This window comes from Podarcis cretensis, assembly GCF_951804945.1.
Source record: "Podarcis cretensis genome assembly, chromosome: 17".
NCBI lineage: Eukaryota > Metazoa > Chordata > Lepidosauria > Squamata > Lacertidae > Podarcis > Podarcis cretensis.
This window is the reverse complement of record NC_137187.1, coordinates 16,131,648-16,150,363: the sequence shown is the minus strand read 5'-3', so window position 1 is coordinate 16,150,363 and position 18,716 is coordinate 16,131,648. Positions and strand designations below refer to the sequence as shown.

The 18,716-nt window shown below is 42.0% G+C and overlaps 1 long non-coding RNA gene across 1 annotated transcript; it reads left to right on the top strand.

Moving 5' to 3' along the window:
* Positions 1 to 7,999: 7,999 nt before the first annotated feature.
* Positions 8,000 to 14,032, top strand: LOC307206647. The gene is made up of 3 exons (XR_013834454.1): positions 8,000 to 8,634; positions 9,076 to 11,274; positions 13,123 to 14,032. It is a non-coding gene; the product is annotated as an uncharacterized lncRNA (long non-coding RNA).
* The last annotated feature ends 4,684 nt before the right edge of the window (positions 14,033 to 18,716 follow it).

Genomic DNA, 18,716 nt, shown 5'->3' with positions numbered 1-18,716 from the left:
GTCTGTTTTGCTTACAAGTTCTCATACTATGTATAGTGCAAAAACAAAACAAAAATGTTTCCTGACACTTGGAGCTTCAGCATTGGGTGGTGGGGGCGTTTGTGTGGAAAAGTACCTTGGTTCGCAAACTTAATCCATTCTGGAAGTCCATTCCAAAACCAAAGCGTTCTAAAACCAAGGCACGCTTTCCCATAGAAAGTAATGTGAAATAGATTAATCCATTCCAGACTTTTAAAAACAACCCCTAAAACAGCAATTTAACATGAGTTTTACTATCTAACAAGACCACTGATCTATAAAATGAAAGCAATAAACAATGTACTGCAGTCACACAATCAATCAGTAGCTGAACTGGGTTCCACACAGTCACAAAAACAAAACAAAGAAGAACCGCGAAAACGCAAAATAAACAGCAAAAACAAACAGACCTCAGCATAACATTCAAAACAGAAGTGTGGCACTCAAATTGGAAGTGTAACACTCAAAACAGAGCACGTTCGGCTTCCGAAAAACGTTCGCAAACCAGAACGCTTACTTCAGGGTTTGCAGTGTTTGGGTTCCAAGTTGTTTGAGAACCAAGGTACCACTGTACTGAAGGGTCCTGTTTTTTTCTTCTTCTTGACATAATGGACAGGTGGGTAGTCTGTTTTCAGCAGAAGGGGAATGCAGGTGCTTATGCAGTCTGTGCAAAGTATGAACAGGTAGGTGTTTTCTTCTTGCATAATCCTTGTCACGTTTACCCCCCCCCCCCCATTTTATTTATAAAGCAATCCCAGCACATAACAGAATTTAAAAAAACCCTCTAAGTAGTTTACAAAAAGCCAATGAAATCGCAGCATTAAATAAAATTTCCTAAAGATAATATTGAAGCAAAATAACATGCAAAAATGAGCAGTCTAGAAAATAAATAAAATAAAATGCCACCGGCAAAGCTTGGGTCAAGACAAGCTTCGTCTCTGCCTCACAAATTACCTGAGGGAAAATATTCCATAGTGTGGGTTGCTATCTCAAAGAAGACTTGCGCCTACATTGTCGCTGAGTGACAACCTGCTGGTCACATTCTCCTTGGCCTCAGGTACCTGGAGAGGCAGTCTGCTAGGTGCAGTCACACCTTGGATCCCAAACGCCTTGCGAGTTGAAGATTTTGGCTCCTGAACACTGCAATGTTTGCGAATGTTATTTGAAACCCGAACGTCCGACATGGCTTCTAATTGGCTGCAGGAGCTTTCTGCAGCCAACCGGAAGCCGTGCCTTGGTTTCCAAATGTTTTGGAAGTCGAATGGACTTCCGGAACAGATTCTGTTCGACTTCCGAGGTTCTGGTCCCATGTTGTTTAGGGATTTACATGTCAATAACGAAACCTTGGAACACTGCTGATAGCTAATAAGATTCTTTGCAGCCCGGCTTTCTATCGCTTCCCCCCACTCATCAATCATATTCACTATCCTTGGGAATGTGCTTGTGTTTTGTGACAAAGATAGTATACCTTACTACAGTCTCATCTAAAAAAGGGTTCGTCTATACGCCTATGCATTTGGCAGAATGAAGAGGTAGCATGAGTTGGACTACTTCAGGCTGCAGGTAGAGTCCCTTTTTAAAAAGTTATTATGATTTAGACTCCACAACTGTGTTTCTCATCCAATGAGGCCCACCTACCCACCCAATGAGGTGTGCATATGAAGATTTAGGCAAGGGTTTTCCCCAAAAATATGTACAATATAAGTCAAAACTAAAGTCACAATATTTCAATCATTTTGAAAATTCAAGTAAAATAATTGAGGGAGTTATATTTGAGGGGGAGCGTGGGATTTTTATGATAGTTAAATGGGGGCGTGGGTTTTAAAAGTTTGAGGGACACCATGAGAGAGAGAGAGAGAGAGAGCGCTTCACAGTGTTGCAAACTTCCCATTTGGGGCTTTGACTCCACCTACTGTTAGCTGCAGGCCCTGATTAACTAAATGACTATTAATCCGGGGGGGGGGGGAGTTTCCCACCCCTAGGTAAAGGGAAGATGAAAAGTCCACATGTCTCCAGGTTTACTACACAGATCTTCTCTAAGGTAATATCTTTGATGCAAAGAGAGTCCCGACTGGTAATATAGATGGATCATTCACACAGACATTCCAAGCAATTGTAATTTGATTGGGTAAGCTTTTGAGTTCAAATCAGAAATGCTAGTGGGATTTCATACTTGCAAAAAACTGTTTCACCACAATTTAAACTATTTCATCTGGGAAACCTATCTACAAATAACTGCAGGCCAGAAGCTCTCCATTGTTTTATGGCAAAACAAACAAACCTGTAGATAGTGTTTGAGATGCTACTCAATTGAAATGGCGTAATCTTGGAGCTGGGCAGAAGTGTTTTCTTTCTTTCTTAAGATTCCCCTGAAAACCAAATGGCTGAAAGCAAGGGTAGAAAATAGTTCTGGAAACGCAGATTAAGATTGCACTTCTAAACTCAGTTACTAAGGAATATTCCCCCTGGGATACAGACTTCTGAGTAAACATGCATAGGGTTGTGATACTGAGCTCAAAGTCTGCATGTGTGTTGTCCTCTTTCCTCCCTGCCCTCATTTTCTTTGTTTTTTTCTGTAACGGTCACACAAGCTGCAACCTCTAGTGGGAGACCACATCAGGGGAGCTGAGATGGTCATTTTAATCTTTTATTCTGGTTTTCAGCTTCCAGATCACTGTAGAGCTGTTCTTAGGCTGGATGATAGTGGGAGGAAAAGAGAAAAGGTTATGCATGGAGGGGTAATTCTGGAGAAAGAAAAGCACCAAATGAAGTGGTTAAAGTGTCAGTTGCATTCTCTCTCTCTCTCTCTCCCCCCCCCCCATGTGTGTGTGTGTGTGTGTGTGTGTGTTTCTCCCCCAACCTCCCAAAATTGCTGGTCGTCTTTTCAAGATTGCAGCCCAAACAGCTGCATTAGCTAAAAAAGGGAAATATGGGGGGGGGGAGAGTGCAGGCGATTAACGTCACCTATCGTTTGAGCCATAAATTCACCGAGGCACTCTGTCTCTGTTGAAGCTTCAGTACTTCAGAGTGCAGGTGTGGTTTTGCATGAGCTGTTCTCCATCCGGAAAACAAAAGCAAAGCCTGCTGCACGTAGAAAACAAGATTAATCTGCAGAAAATTTGATTTGAGGGAAGCAATTTTTATTGATCACCCGCTCTGCAAGTAAAGCAGAGCATGCCAATTTGGGGAGATGGGGGAGATTAAGTGTAAACCTAGCCCGCTCTCTACAGGGCTAGTCTTCTATTTGCATGGAAATTCCCACCACCCATCCAAAAGCATTTTTTTAAAGAATAAAAATAAAATCCTCCAATAATGCCGTCCATTGTACATTTCAGTGTTCAAATTGCAGAAAAGATACAAAAGGCATGGCCCCTCTCGACTAGCTGTCATTCTCGGAGGCCATGATTTAATTGAACCATAGGAGGATGAGTCAGAGGAATGGGCCTTGTGCATAGAGACACCTTTCAATTTGAGCGCTGTTATGATCTGTTGAGGGACGAGGGCTTGCCGATCATGTAGCACCATGCTTGTGGTTAACGCTTAGCTGGAATGAAATATTCAACGCAGCAATAGATAAATTAAAATAATTTATTTGTCAGACAAATAAATGAGAGGCACAGTGGTATATGGTTACCAAGCTCTGGCCTGGCCTCCTGCCATTATGGCCAGCACTTATATTTCCTTAACCCAGCCCCCTTGCTCCTCTTTTGGCTGCCTCTGTCCAATCAGCCTGGTTGAAATTCCTATTGGCTGTTTGCTAGAACCAATCACAAAAGATACACCCATTTCCTATTGCCTTTTATGGGAAATAAAAGCTATATATTCTTCTATCTATAAATGACAAATAAGTAGTCATTTATCTTACATTTGTCTCAACAAGGAACCTTAATTACCAGCTCACCTCTTGCCCTCCTTGCCCTATTGCCTTCCAAAACAGATGGTTAATAGTTTTAAATTTTTATCTTAAACAGATGTCAGAGATCTTGAGTTCACATCATCATTGAAAGATCTCCTTCTTTTGGAGGTCTTTAAACAAAGGCCTGACAACCATATGTGTGCTCTAATGGTGTTTCCTGCTTGGCAGGGGGCTGGACTCGATGGCCCCTGTGGTCTCTTCCAACTATATGAAATAAGAATCTAGCATAAGCATTTAACATTTCTTAATTTCTAAATCCTTTGCATAATTACATTTAAGCCAATATATTTCATACATTATCATAGATAGCTTTTTAGAAGAATAAACCTTCTCAAAGTAAAAAGGAAGGAACAGTTTACAGCCTCAAAATAAAATAGGAAGAAGCCTCTTCTTCTGTTTACACCCCCCTTCTCCAGCTGGCTGCTTTTTCCATTTGCTCTTGCCCTTTAACCTTAGGAAAATATGGCCCAAGTTTAATGGGAGGCACATGGTTTTATTTTACTATTTACCAACTCTTAATTATGTTTTTTTCCTCAGCTTTTTATATTCTGTAATATGTAGGGTCAGTGTAACCTTTGCTCTCAGCCTGTAATTCCCTTTTTACGACTTTGAGAATTGTTTTCTGCTATAAATCAGGGGGGCCCCTTGTCCAGGAGGATAAACATCTTGCCAAAGTACTTAGGCAGCTGGTCTTCTGCCTGGCATAAAACATATGAAAATCTTTAAGCTCATTTTAAAATACAGGCCCTGATCAAAATATAAGCCTTGATAAAAATGCAGGCTATGATTAGATGCCTCAATCAGAAGGTCGGTGGTTCGAACCCCCGCGACAGGGTGAGCTCCCGTTGCTCGGTCCCTGCTCCTGCCAACCTAGCAGTTCAAAAGCACGTCAGTGTGCAAGTAGATAAATAGGTACCGCTCCGGCGAGAAGGTAAACGGCATTTCCGTGTGCTGCTCTGGTTCGCCAGAAGCAGCTTAGTCATACTGGCCACATGACCCGGAAGCTGTCTGCAGACAAACACCGGCTCCCTCGGCCTATAGAGCAATATGGGCGCATAACCCCAGAGTCATCCATGACTGGACCTAATGGTCAGGGCTATCTTTACCTTTACCTTTATGATCTGTTGAACCACCTTGGAATTCTGTGACCTCAATGCACTGCATGTATAGACTAGGCCTGTTTTTGCTGCCATCACAATTTCCTGCTATTTTTATCTAAAATGGAAACGAGGGATAGTGGCGGGGGGGTGGGGAATCAAGTCCACAACTTGCTCTCTCCCCGTCCTCCTTTTTCTTGGGGCTGCAAACTTTAATTGCTAGATTAATTTATTAAAGCATTAGTGTATTAGATTAGTAGGCTCTGTTTTAAAGAGGGCACATTTTTATTGATGGGGCTTTGTGAGTTCACAATATGCTTTTTCTTAGGCTGTTTTGATTTGTTAACATTAAGAGGGCATTGAAAATGAAAAGTCTCTTGTTTCTTCTTCTAATAATGCATGACAGCTTTTATTTAATTTTCAGTTAGCTCCATAAGCTTAAAGACATTAGAAACACATGTAACTGCAAAAGAATGATGTTCAGAATCCTATTTTTATTTTTGCCTGAAGGACAAATTTGTTAAACCAAACAGCACAGTGTCCCTATCAAATACACTATGGTTGACAATATATAATCAGTGCAAATGAAACAAAACTAGTTTAGCATTGCTGGTTCAGGGTTTGGGGATTGCGCCCTAGTATAGTGGCTAAAAGACTCAGCTATGGATTGGGAAGTTCCAATTGTCACTTCTGCCATTAACTCATGAGGAGACCTTAAGCAAGCCTGTTCAGCTTCTCTATTTGTACTGTGAGGAATAAGACTGAATTGCCTTGCAGAGTTGCTTTTGGGATTATAACTAGATAATGGTTCTGAAACATTTCGAACACTTGAAAGTGCTATACAAATGCAACATATACCGTACTTTTCTGTGTATAAGACTAGGGGTTTTTTTACTGAAAAATTGTTTAAAATCAGGGGTCCTCTTATACATGGGTAGTTCCTGGGAGGGACGTGGGATTGGTTGATGCCGCAAGCCGGAGATGGTCTGCAGCGTCTTATTGGTGTCTGTGGCAAGGGGTGGTGTTGATTGGATGTTGCTGTGGCAATTGGGCGGGCAATAGGCGATAGATGTTAGGAGGCTGTTGCGACACACACGAGTGTCAGCGTCGGCCAGGCGGGTGAGTGGTTATTGACAAAAAAGAAAAGCTCAACAACTCTGTGCAATCTCCCCCCATTTTCTTTATTTTTAGTCCCCCCAAATAGGGGGCGTTTTATACATGGGGGTGTGTTATACACGGAACAGTATGGTAATTATTATTTAGTAAAACAGGACCTCCTCAATGAAAAATATCAGTAACAGCCAGATAATTCTTTGTAAGATGCCTTATTCTCCTTGCCTGCCTCACTCATCATTCAAGAGGGATGATGATGGTTCAGCATTGCCCTGAAACCTCTCCAACACGCTAAGATTCTATGGCAGATACATAGCAATTTTTACATGCAGAAAGGATTCTCTGAAAGTAAGAAGTTTGCAAAGCAACACTGAAGAGCACCAGGTTTTTATTTGTTCTCCTGGTTTTTATATTTTCATGCTACTTCCACGGTCCCATATAGGCCTGTAAAAGCCTGTGGCAATATATTCTCAAATAAAGTTGTGAAGCAGATCTCGTTCAGAGGGATTATCTCTGAGCTCTAAAGAGTAGCCGTTTTCCCAGTGAATAAGCCTTTTGTAACTTACGCATGTGATGTTTATGTACTCTGAACGTTTCATGTTTGCCAGAAGAATAGCAGTGACCTTTTTCAAAGCGACACACACAGCGATGTATGCTCAGACTCCCACTGTGATTTTGTGTATTTCACACAGCCTAGCAACTTCCACATTAACCGCAAGACAAAGTGCAGTCTGGTTTTGCCTCTGCGTTTTGTCCTCTGCTGGATTTATCTACCCCCACCCCCGTCTCCCTCTTCAATATTAAACCTGATTATAAAAGAAAATGGCACATACCAATGTGAATTTAGAAGGAGGTCAGTGGAAAGATGCAGTGAAAAAAAGAAAAGGCAAGAAGGAATAATTACACCCCACCCACCCACCTGCAGACCTCCTAGGTGGGACTCCATCAAATTTATAAGAAGTAAGAGTTTTTGTTGCAACTTCTATACTGCCTGCCTGAGTTTCCTAACTCTACTCCATACCTTTTAAATATGATAATTCTGGACCTAAGGAGACCAGTTATGGAGGGAGGAGAGCTGCCTTGGAAAAATTAATCCACTTTTACCAGAAAAAAATATTATTCAGAAGTGAGGAGGAAGAAGGTATTGTAATGATGAGCATGATCTAAAGTTGAACATAATATGTAGTGCTATTTTTTTTCTAGGAAAAAGAGGTGCCAGAATTCACCACGAACTTCTCCCTTGTTCTCTTAGAATTGCAATGGCGCCTACCTGAGAGGCCCTGGACCTGAGTTGAGTTCCGGCAAGTTCTGGCCAGGGGAAAAAAGCCCTAATAACATGTGAGAAGGATTGGGGGCTCAGGGACACAACATTAGGGACAAAGGCTTCAGTCTGACCATAGCTCAGTATAGTTAGAGAATTAGATTTTTAATCTCGGGGTTGTGGGTTTGAGCCTGATGTTGGGCAAACAATTCCTGCGTCGCAGGGGGTTGGACTGAATGACTTAGTGGTTTCTTCCAGCTCTAACAGAGTCTGGAATCTTCACCAGGGTTCAATCTTTCAGGTAAAATGCAAGACGTGTACTCTGCTTTAGAATGGGACAACCAGAGAAGAAGAAGAGTTTGGATTTGATATCCCGCCTTTCACTCCCTTTAAGGAGTCTCAAAGCGGCTAACATTCTCCTTTCCCTTCCTCCCCCACAACAAACACTCTGTGAGGTGAGTGGGGCTGAGAGACTTCAGAGAAGTGTGACTGGCCCAAGGTCACCCAGCAGCTGCATGTGGAGGAGCGGAGACCCGAACCCGGTTCCCCAGATTACGTGTCTACCGCTCTTAACCACTACACCACACTGGCTTGCTCTGCAGTGGTGTCCCAAGGATGGGGCGCCCTCTCCTTTGACTGCAAATTGGTACCTGCTCTTTTGAGATCTTGGCAACAGGTGAAAACCTATTTATTCCACCAGGCCCTTAGAGTGACTTAATTACCTGAGCCTTGTTCTGATTGCTCAGCTGCTGTTCCTGCATTATGATATTATTTGCTCCTTTATCTCTGTAAATGTGATTGTCTTTATGCTTTTAATATTTTGACTTTATCCCACTCCGATACCATGTATGAATAAGGGCAGGCTAATTTTTAAATAAACAAAACAAAACAATACAAAACAAAACATACCAATAAGTTCAAAGGGCATTTGGAGAAATTAATTATGGATAGATCTCTGAATAAACCTATTGCAAACACCAGGTGTTGCTGCAAACACATTTGAGTTATTTTCAGTAGGCTGGGTTTCTCTGAACCCACAAGAGAACATTTTATGTCCTAATACTTTATGGATAAAAAAAATTCTGCTGATGTTGCCAGTCAGGTTGTTACATTACTAACTATGGACAGAGCAGATCTGGGGAACTGCTATTATTCCCCCTTGTTTTTCCTCATTGGCACCTATATATCTGGCTAGTTTGCTAATTTAGATGGGCTTATGCATACCAATAGTGATGCATGGAAGTGAGAGCTGGACCATAAAGAAGGCTGATCGCTGAAGAATTGATGCTTTTGAATTATGGTGCTGGAGGAGACTCTTGAGAGTCCCATGGACTGCAAGAAGATCAAACCTCTCCATTCTGAAGGAAATCAGCCCTGAGTGCTCACTGGAAGGACAGATCGTGAAGCTGAGGCTCCAATACTTTGGCCACCTCATGAGAAGAGAAGACTCCCTGGAAAAGACCCTGATATTGGGAAAGATGGAGGGAACAAGGAGAAGGGGATGACAGAGGACGAGATGGCTGGACAGTGTTCTCGAAGCTACCAGCATGAGTTTTAACTGCAGGAGGCAGTGGAAGACGGAAGTGCCTGGCGTGCTCTGGTCCATGGGGTCACGAAGAGTTGGACACGACTAAATGACTAAACAACAACAACAACAATGCATACCAAAGGCATAAATCCCTTTTCTCTCTCCAAAAAAAGAGAGGAGAGGAATGTTTGCTCTGTGTTGTTGACAATGCTATACTATAGTTGTTTAATACTTCATAGCAACTAGAGTATAGCATTGTCACCAATACAGAGCGAACCTGCCTACAGCATTTCACAGGTGGAAAGAGAGAAACTCATTTATGTTGCACCCCTGTTTTCACACCAAGCTATAGTGCCTGAACCTATTCCCCTGTTTGCTGAATGTACTACTACAACTTCTACATGCAGTATTCATTTACTCTGCTATAGCTTGCTCTGGAGTGATTTAAAAGTGAATAGAGTTTTAACCTGATTTAAAAGTGAAGTTTTGTTCTGTTTGTTAAAGATTCACTAGAACAGACTTCTCCATCCTGGTGCCCTTCAGATGCTTCATGCTGCCTGGAACTTAATGGGATTTGTGCTACAAAACATCTGAAGGGCACCAGGTTGGGGAAGGCTCTACCACAACAACATGCTTGGTTACAATATATTATCAACAGTTCAAAACGAACTGCACCAGCTGCAGCTAGTAATTGGCAGAATTTTGTGAGTTTGCTCTGTCCTGCAATTTCCCACTCCCGAATTCCTGCTTAACGCTTGGAGAGTCTCCAAAACATAATTCTGAAATTGGAGGATGGGCAATTTGCTGCAACTTTCTGTTCCTTCCACTGTTCCACTGGGATCTTTCCCTCCCCCTTCTGTTATTCATATGCATTGATAAATCAATGTATGTATGCTTGAATCAAGATTCTTTTTGCATAATGCATTATTGATCTACACAAGTGCATGGCTACCATAGAAGAGAAATATATATATACAAAATAACTGAAGAAACCAAAAGCTGCGGCCAACTGTATGCTTGAATTCCAGAATTAAATTCAGAATTGCAGGAACACCCTATGCAAAAGAATCTTGATAGAATTGTTATTTCCATGTGATTAAAATAAAAAATGTTCACAAGCATACTGGTGATTCATAGGAAGAAAAAGGCACTGAATTGAAGTGGTGAGAGCTTTGGGAAACTTCATTTGAATAGCACCTTCGAAATTTGTATTGCTCTAGTTCTGTTTATGAAAGCAAAACAGATAAAGATCTGGTGATAAATTTAGGATTCATTCAGAAACATCATTAGCTGCTGCTTATGAAAGGACAGTCACTTCATAGTCTCCAGGCTGCAATCCTGACCTCACTGATGTGGAAATAAGCCTCACTGAATTCAATAAGACTAACTTTTTATAAAGTACACAGGATTAGGATTGCACAGTTAATGCATATGCACAAGAGATAAGGCACATCTGTTTCCTTTGGCCTCTCCTAACAAAGGAAAAGCAGAGACATCACCTTGCCAACAAAGGTCCGCATAGTTAAAGCCATGGTTTTCCCAGTAGTGATGTATGGAAGTGAGAGCTGGACCATAAAGAAGGCTGATCGCCGAAGAATTGATGCTTTTGAATTATGGTGCTGGAGGAGACTCTTGAGAGTCCCATGGACTGCAAGAAGATCAAACCGATCCATTCTTAAGGAAATCAGCCCTGAGTGCTCACTGGAAGGACAGATTGTGAAGCTGAGGCTCCAATACTTTGGCCACCTCATGAGAAGAGAAGACTCCCTGGAAAAGACCCTGATGTTGGGAAAGATGGAGGGCACAAGGAGAAGGGGACGACAGAGGACGAGATGGTTGGATAGTGTCCTCGAAGCTACCAGCATGATTTTTACCAAACTGCGGGAGGCAGTGGAAGACGGGAGTGCCTGGCGTGCTCTGGTCCATGGGGTCATGAAGAGTTGGACACAACTAAACCACTAAACAACAACAACAAAGAGTCTGAAAAGATGCCCCTGAGAATAGGCTCGGTCTCTACGAAGAAACACTGTTGTATAACTATTACAAGAGCCACAGATTGTCTAGGGTTTTCCCCGAAAAGTTAATCTCATACTGGTTACCATTGTACTTTTAAATCTTCACATGATTGTGGGTTATTGCTTCTGTATTTCCCCCCTCTGTGTATGTTCAATTTTTATTGAAATTTTTGTTCAATTTTTATTGAACATACCTTCTCGCTAGAAGGTACCGCCCTGTGGAACACCCTCCTATCAGATGCCAAAGAGATAAACAACTATCTGACATTTAGAGGACACCTGAAGGCATTTAGAAGACATCTTTAGGGAATGACTAATGTTTTAATGTACTTTTAATCTTTTTTTTTTATATAAAATTTTTATTGAGTTTTCACATTTTATAAACACAGACACACACACACAGACAAAGACAACACATATAAAGTTTCATATCCTTACTTTCCTAACCCCAGTTCTTGACTTCCCCCCACCCCCCTTCATACATCCTAATTCAATTAAATTAGCTCAGCAAGTTCATATCTCTCATCCTTTACATATTATTATTATATATATATATTTTTAAAGAAATACTTAACTCTTATTACTTGGCCAAATTTTACTTATCCAGTTTTCTTATAAATATTAAATCCTTTTCTAAGGTCGACTCGAATTCCTTCCACAAATTTCCCTTTTATCTTAAAAATAGGTCATAATAATCAAACACAAAGGTCATAAACATATTTTTAAAAATTCTTCCCCCCCCCGCCCCGGTTTCTGTCCCTTCCCAATGTCCCCATGTCCACAAAAACAGTTTTTAGCCTGGATTCCTCACATCTGAGGCCTTTAAATCTCTGTCAGTCTCTCTCTGCCGATTTTGTTGGTAGCCCTCTTTGTTGGTCCTCGGGTCTCGAAGGAGTTCTAGCTCAGTCTCATCAGATTTTCTTCCATCCAAAGTACTTGATACCAGCTGCTGCGAAAGGTCAGCTAATCCATACTCAAAGAGGAAGCCCCAATCATATTTCTTATTTCTTTTAAATTCAAATATTCCAAGTGTTCCAGGGGCTTCCTCCCTCCTCTTTCGCATCTTTCGCAAATTTGTAATCCAAAGGTCTTCTTCTTTGTGTTCTGACAACGTAGGCTTCTGGTTGGTACTCTCCATCTGTACTGGCCCTTGTTCCCTCTCCTCCTGTTCCGAAGTTATCTCTTCTAATTCAGCTGCAGATTTTTTCCCGGTCAAGTCCATTGTGCATTCAGCAGAGTCACTTATTTTAGAGTTCAAGGTTATAAGTTGTTTATTCATAGCCGTAGTCTGCTCCTGCAACTTTCCCACGAGAAAAAACATTCTTTCTATCTCTGCCTGTAATTTTCCATCTGCAGCCATTGCAGTGTTTCAATGTTTCCCCTAGGGGGATTCTGGTTACTTAATAGTCTTTTCCCAACAGTCCGTTACTTTGTTATTTCACTACTTTGTTCCCAACCACTTTAATTCAAATATAACAAATTTAGTCCAGAAAGGTGTTAAATAATAAGATTTTTAACTTTCACTGCCCGTTTGACAGCTCCTTTGACAGCTGTCAAACTCCTTGTTCCTTTTTCTCCAGCTCACATACAGGACACTCCCGGGTCTGGGGGGAGTTTAAACAAAAGCTTCTAAAATTCCACTCTTACTCTCCAGCACAAATCTTCTTCTGTCAAATTCATGAAAATATTATCTTTTAAAAAACACCAAAAAGAAAAAACTCTCCACCTTAGTTCTCCGATCCTTGCTTTAAATCTTCTGTAAGCAGGGGGGGTGCGGACTTCCCTTTAGCACATCCCCCGATCGTACCGAATTCAAAGGTAGAAATTTTAAAGTCCAAATTCCATTCTACTCACGGATTAATTAAAGTCCGAATTTCAGGGAAGAAAGTCAGCGGTCTCCGGCCATGGCTCGCGGCTTCGCTCCACTGCAGTAGCGGTCCACTCACAGCACCACGCCGCTCCCCGTACCCTCTCCGCAGCCTTTAAAAAGGCTCTTCGTGGGTCGGGGGGGGCGCTTTAGGTGCCCGCCGAGTCACCAAGTCCGCAGGCTTCAGCGCCTGCGGTTTCTGAGGGTCCCCGCGTCGCCGTCGCGGTAGAACCCTTCTCCAGCGGAGCCGATTCCCTCCAGAGCTCGGAGGGAATCCGCCATTAACCAGATCGCGCTAACCCGGAAGTCACTTTTAATCTTTGTTGGAAGGGGAAACCCAGCCAGATGGGAGGGGTACAAATAATTTCTTCTTCTTCTTCTTCTTCTTCTTCTTCTTCTTCTTCTTCTTCTTCTTCTTCTTCTATCAACCTGGACCCTAAAGTATGGTATCATTTTTAGTGTCACAGTTACAGATCTCAGGAAGATGCTAGTCTATTCAAGTTTTGTGAACCTGGCACAACAGCATAAGAGCAGTCCTGAGGAATTGGACAGAAAATGGATTTCGGCCAAGTGAATAATAAAGGGTTCATGAACAGGACTATCTTTGTCCTAATACATACAGAAGCATATTGCTTCAAAAGTAGTTAAAGATGTAAAAATCTAGGACACTGCATAGTGAAAATAATACTGTACTGTATCCTGAAAAGTGAAGATTACATTTATAATAGCCGCCCAATGTGTTCTTTGGTTTTGCAACGTATCCAGAAAATACACTGTGTTATCCTCAGGTAATTAAAAATGCCTTTCCATATATTGTTAATAATTCCATTCAACCACCTACTCTCTAATTAGGTCACCTGCTTTCCTGGGTTTATTCATCTCTTATAATTGTGAGAATAAATTGTGGCTAAAATTAGTTGCACAACCTATTTATGGCCTTATCATATGAGCTGCCATATGGGCTTAAGAAATCTGCAGGTCGAGAAAGCAAAGTCTCTATCGTGTTCTGCTTTCTACAGAGAAGAGCCATTTCAACAAAACGCCTCCACTGCCACTTCACACAGGGCCAGTGTGTCTGTTGCACAATCCTTTTCATAAGTAGTTGGAAATACCTCTCATGGTGTTCAGTACGGCTTATTCCCAGGTAAGTGTTACACAGCATTAGGCAACTATAACATAATTTCTTCTTGCAGCTAGAATCATTATACAAGCACGTAGCTCCCGAATGTCTTATGCAAGACATACATGCCTTGTCTTGACACTGAAATGAACCTATTCTGATTTTTCTTGCATCTATGATATGTTATAAGAAAAAGCTGCTCTTTTTCCTTTATGGAGTACCCAAGAGTCCTCTTTTTAGGTTCCCTATTGGCAGGAGAAAATAACAGAGGCCAACTAGAGAATATTGAGAAGCAAGGCTGCTAGTAAGCCTGATCTTAATTAAAGCTGTTGCAACAGGGTGCTCACAACCACACTCAGCAGGGAGGAGGGACCCAGAACAAAGGTATACCTGCCCTTATATAGACTTTTAAAATTGCCCACCCTCAAACTCCAGACCACCCCCAGAAGCATCATACATACATCACAGAAGGGGTGTAGCCCAAGACCACCCCCCAGATACATCATACCTACATCACAGAAAAGGCGGCCTACAACAGAAATCTGAGTGCGTTGTTTATCTCCTGTCTGGCATGTTACCTGATTGCATTATCTGGGTTTTGGCCACTCTTGTTATTTTAACTACTTAATTCCTGAATCTAGGTCACAGGTCACAGGCTCACACCCTGTTCATATCCTGAATGTGCCCTTAAGACAGGATTTGTGAGGAAAGAGACAATGGGGAGGTTTCCCACTTTTACCTTAAAATTCTTATAACAGATACTTTTACATGTATTACTCTGCGAGTAGAGCTGATGATGTATGAGCCTTTCCCTGTTTAGGGAACACTGATATAACACAAGGGATGTGGTGGGGACCCATCTGAAGCAAAAAACAGCATCTCTGGTACTTTAATTAACTGTTTATGCTGCTTTCCCCCTGGAGAGATGCAAACTCTCTGGAGGTAATCCCAGTGTAACCCTCATTTGTATTTAGGGATATTACAGAATTCAAAATTAATTTTTTTTTAAAAAAAAAAATCTTTTTAAACCTTGCCACTTCATGCCCTGTGTAGTCTCCTGTTAATAAAGGGGTTGATTGTGCTGTGGTATTTCAACTGCTTTTCCCTTATGGGCTCAAGTGTTTGTGGCTTATTAGAATCTCTGTTATAAACATTACACATTCACAGTGCTGGGGTGCGTGTGTCTAAATGATCCAGACACGTATAAACTATTTGGTTTCGCTTTATCAGTAATACTTCAGGAGAGTGTTTTGGTAGGAAATGAGGTGCTGGGATGCATATTTTGATACAAGTGCCATTGGAAGCCAGCACAAATAGACTACCATGGGCAGCAAAAATGAATGACAGAAAGAAAGAAAGAAAGAAAGAAAGAAAGAAAGAAAGAAAGAAAGAAAGAAAAGAGTATCATCACAAAAAAGTACTGCTTCTGAGAGAGGATTTGTCTCAACTAGGGAGACTTTTCAGGCCTTTGCAGTGGTTTAAATCGATCAACCAACCACACACTTCAGTGATTATTTATATTGTTACAGGCCATCCCCAAATTCCAGGGGACTTGGCACTTGTGTTTTCTTTTTTTAATTTTTCATTTTTTAAACAATGTTCTTATACATTCACATCATTTTCAATCTACCTAGATCCCTTGGACTTCCCCCAGCCCAGCCCACCCGGTTTCCAATTTCCCCCTATATATATATATTTGCATCTAATTACATTTTCTAATCCATTTGATCTCCTTTTTTACCTTGACTCATATTACATTATAAGTGTTACAACAATCCTGGTAACGTTTTTAAGTATACACAGTGGTCTTTCAGATATTCTATAAACTTTTCCCACTCTTGACTGAATTTCTTATCATCTTGGTGTCTGATCCTCATGGTCATCTTTGCCATTTTGGCATAGTCCAGTATCTTGGTTAGCCATTCTTCTTCAGTTGGGACTTTCTCTTCCTTCCACTTTTGGGCAAGTAGCATTATTGCGGCTGTTGTTGCATACATAGTCTTTGTAAATCTTTTGGTATTTAATCTCCTGTTAACCCTAGTAAGAAGACTTCTGGTTTTTGATAAAAGTTATCTTAAATATTTTTTTTCAATTCATTATATATCATTTCCCAGAAGTCTTTTACTATTTTACATGTCCACCACATGTGGTAAAAAGTACCTTCTTTATCTTTACACTTCTAACATAAGTTGGAGGTGTTTTTATACATTTTTGCTAATTTTACTGGAGTGAAATACCAATGGTACATCATCTTCATGTAGTTTTCTTTTAATTTTAAGTAAATTTTAAGTCCTCTTTCCACAACTTCTCCCATAAGTTAAATTGTATATTATAACCCACATTTTTTTGCCCAGTCAGGGTTTGTGTTTTCTTGGGGAAAATGAGGCACAGTAGAGACTGGTGTCTTTATGAAATGTGGTTTATTCACACATATTTACACCTGAGTTAGCCAGGATAGCTCAGTCAGTAGAGCATGAGACTCTTAATCCCAGGGTTGTGGATTCTAACCTTCTACCCCTATGATTCTATGATATTTGATACAATGTGCTAATAAAATGGGGGAGAATTTCAGACAGAGACAGCCTGTTTCTACAATCCAGAAATAGCAGTCAGATTTTACTTTGATGCAAGAAATTTAGGTTGCATTCCCAAACACAGTTACTCGGGAGTAAGTCCTGTCAAGCTCAAATACCTCTTCTAAAATTAATATTTGCTTTTTGAGGGGGAGGGACCCTGGAGCCGACAGGGGACAACACCCCACTCCCATAAATGGCTTCAGGGAAGAGATGCTCCTTAGACCCTTGGCAGGGAAGAAAATTATTATTTCCCCTTCCACCACTGCTCTGGTCCCCCATTAATTATTGCCCACCCAAAATCAATTTGCATTTTTAAAATATAAATTTCAAAGATGCACTTAATACCACATTGTTAGAAAATTGTAGCGTGCACACACATAGCAGACACACACTCCATAGAAAACCAATTCTTCACCCTTCAAAATTCAGCAAATATCCCCTGAGAAAAACCACACTTTATTTTAGCACACAGAACAATCCCAAAAGCCAACCTGGCTCTCCTAATTAATGACTCTAAATATTTCCCCTGCAGAAGGAAATGTCTTGGAGAAACCGTTCCCCAGAGTTCTTTCACTTACAAATCCTTCAAATCCTGTGACCTGGATTCAAGAACTGAAGTTATTGACCATCTCAAAAGAAGGGCTAGACAGCCCAGGCAATGCAGTCAAGTAAAACATTATCAGGGATCTTGGGAGACAGGAGAGAAGCAGCACTCTCCAATTTCTGTTGTGGACTGCCTCTTTCTGTGATGTATGGATGATGCTTTTTGGGTAGTCTTTGCCTAAGGGGCCAGGCAATTTCTAAAGTCTTTAAAAGTTCTTGCACACCTTTGTCCTGTGTCCTCGCCTCCTTGCAAGGGGGTGGGGGGGTGGGCTCTTTTGCAACAGAAAAATAAAGATGGTGTAAGAGCGGTGGACTCATAATCTGGTGAACAGGGTTCGCTTCCCCACTCCTCCACATGCAGCTGCTGGGTGACCTTGGGCTAGTCACACTTCTCTGAGGTCTCTCAGCCTAACTCACCTCACAGAGTGTTTGTTGTGGGGGAGGAAGGGAAAGGAGATTGTTGGCCGCTTTGAGACTCCTTGAGGGGTGCTGGAGGAGACTCTTGAGAGTCCCATGGCCTGCAAGAAGATCAAACCTCTCCATTCTGAAGGAAATCAGCCCTGAGTGCTCACTGGAAGGACAGATTGTGAAGCTGAGGCTCCAATACTTTGGCCACCTCATGAGAAGAGAAGACTCCCTGGAAAAGACCCTGATGTTGGGAAAGATGGGGGGCACAAGGAGAAGGGGATGACAGAGGACGAGATGGTTGGACATGTTCTCGAAGCTACAAACATGAGCCTGACCAAGCTGCAGGAGGCAGTGGAAGACAGGAGTGCCTGGTGTGCTCTGGTCCACGGGGTCACAAAGAGTCCGACACAACTAAACGACTAAACAACAAGGGGAGTGAAAGGTGGGATATCAAGTCCAAACTCCTCCTCCTCCTCCTCCTCCTCCTCTCCTTCTTCTTCTTCTTCTTCTTCCCTGGATCCCTTCTGCCACCCATTTTTCTCTGACCCACAATTGACTGGGGGCGGGGGAAGGCCATACACAGTCACTTGATGGGCTGCAAAAGCCAAGCCCAATCCGCAGTTTGGCCCTTAGATGCGTGTCTTTAGAGAAGAATCTGCCACCCACACTTGATGTTTTCCTGGAGAGAAGCAGGAACCTACTACGAAGCGTGGAGAGAGTCTGACGCTATGGAAATCTCCTGCAATTTCCACGGGCTCCAGCAAGCTGCAGCCGTGCCTCAGAAAATACTCTTCCCTGGTCGAGAAACAACTGGGTTGGGGGCGGAGGACGACAGGAGCCCAGCGCGTCACTTCGGCTCGCTCTCTCTCTCTCTCTCTCTCTCTCTCTCCTCCGCCCCGCTTTTCCTAGTTCCCAAACAACAACAATTACAGTACAAACCTCACACCAACAAGACAAACGAGAGATCTGTCGATTTAGTGATGGAAAATATCCCCCTTGCTGCTGCTTTCTGTGCTACTTCTGCAACAGAGAGCGCGGAGAGAGCTCTTCCCGCCCGGCTCTTTTCCCGAAGGCGGACATTTGCTTCGACATTGTATTGAACGTGCTGCTTATTGCCTCGCCGTTGAATAACACGCTCCCTCCCTCCCGCCCTCCCTCCCGCTCCTCCATCTTCCTCCCTCTCCCTCTTCAGGC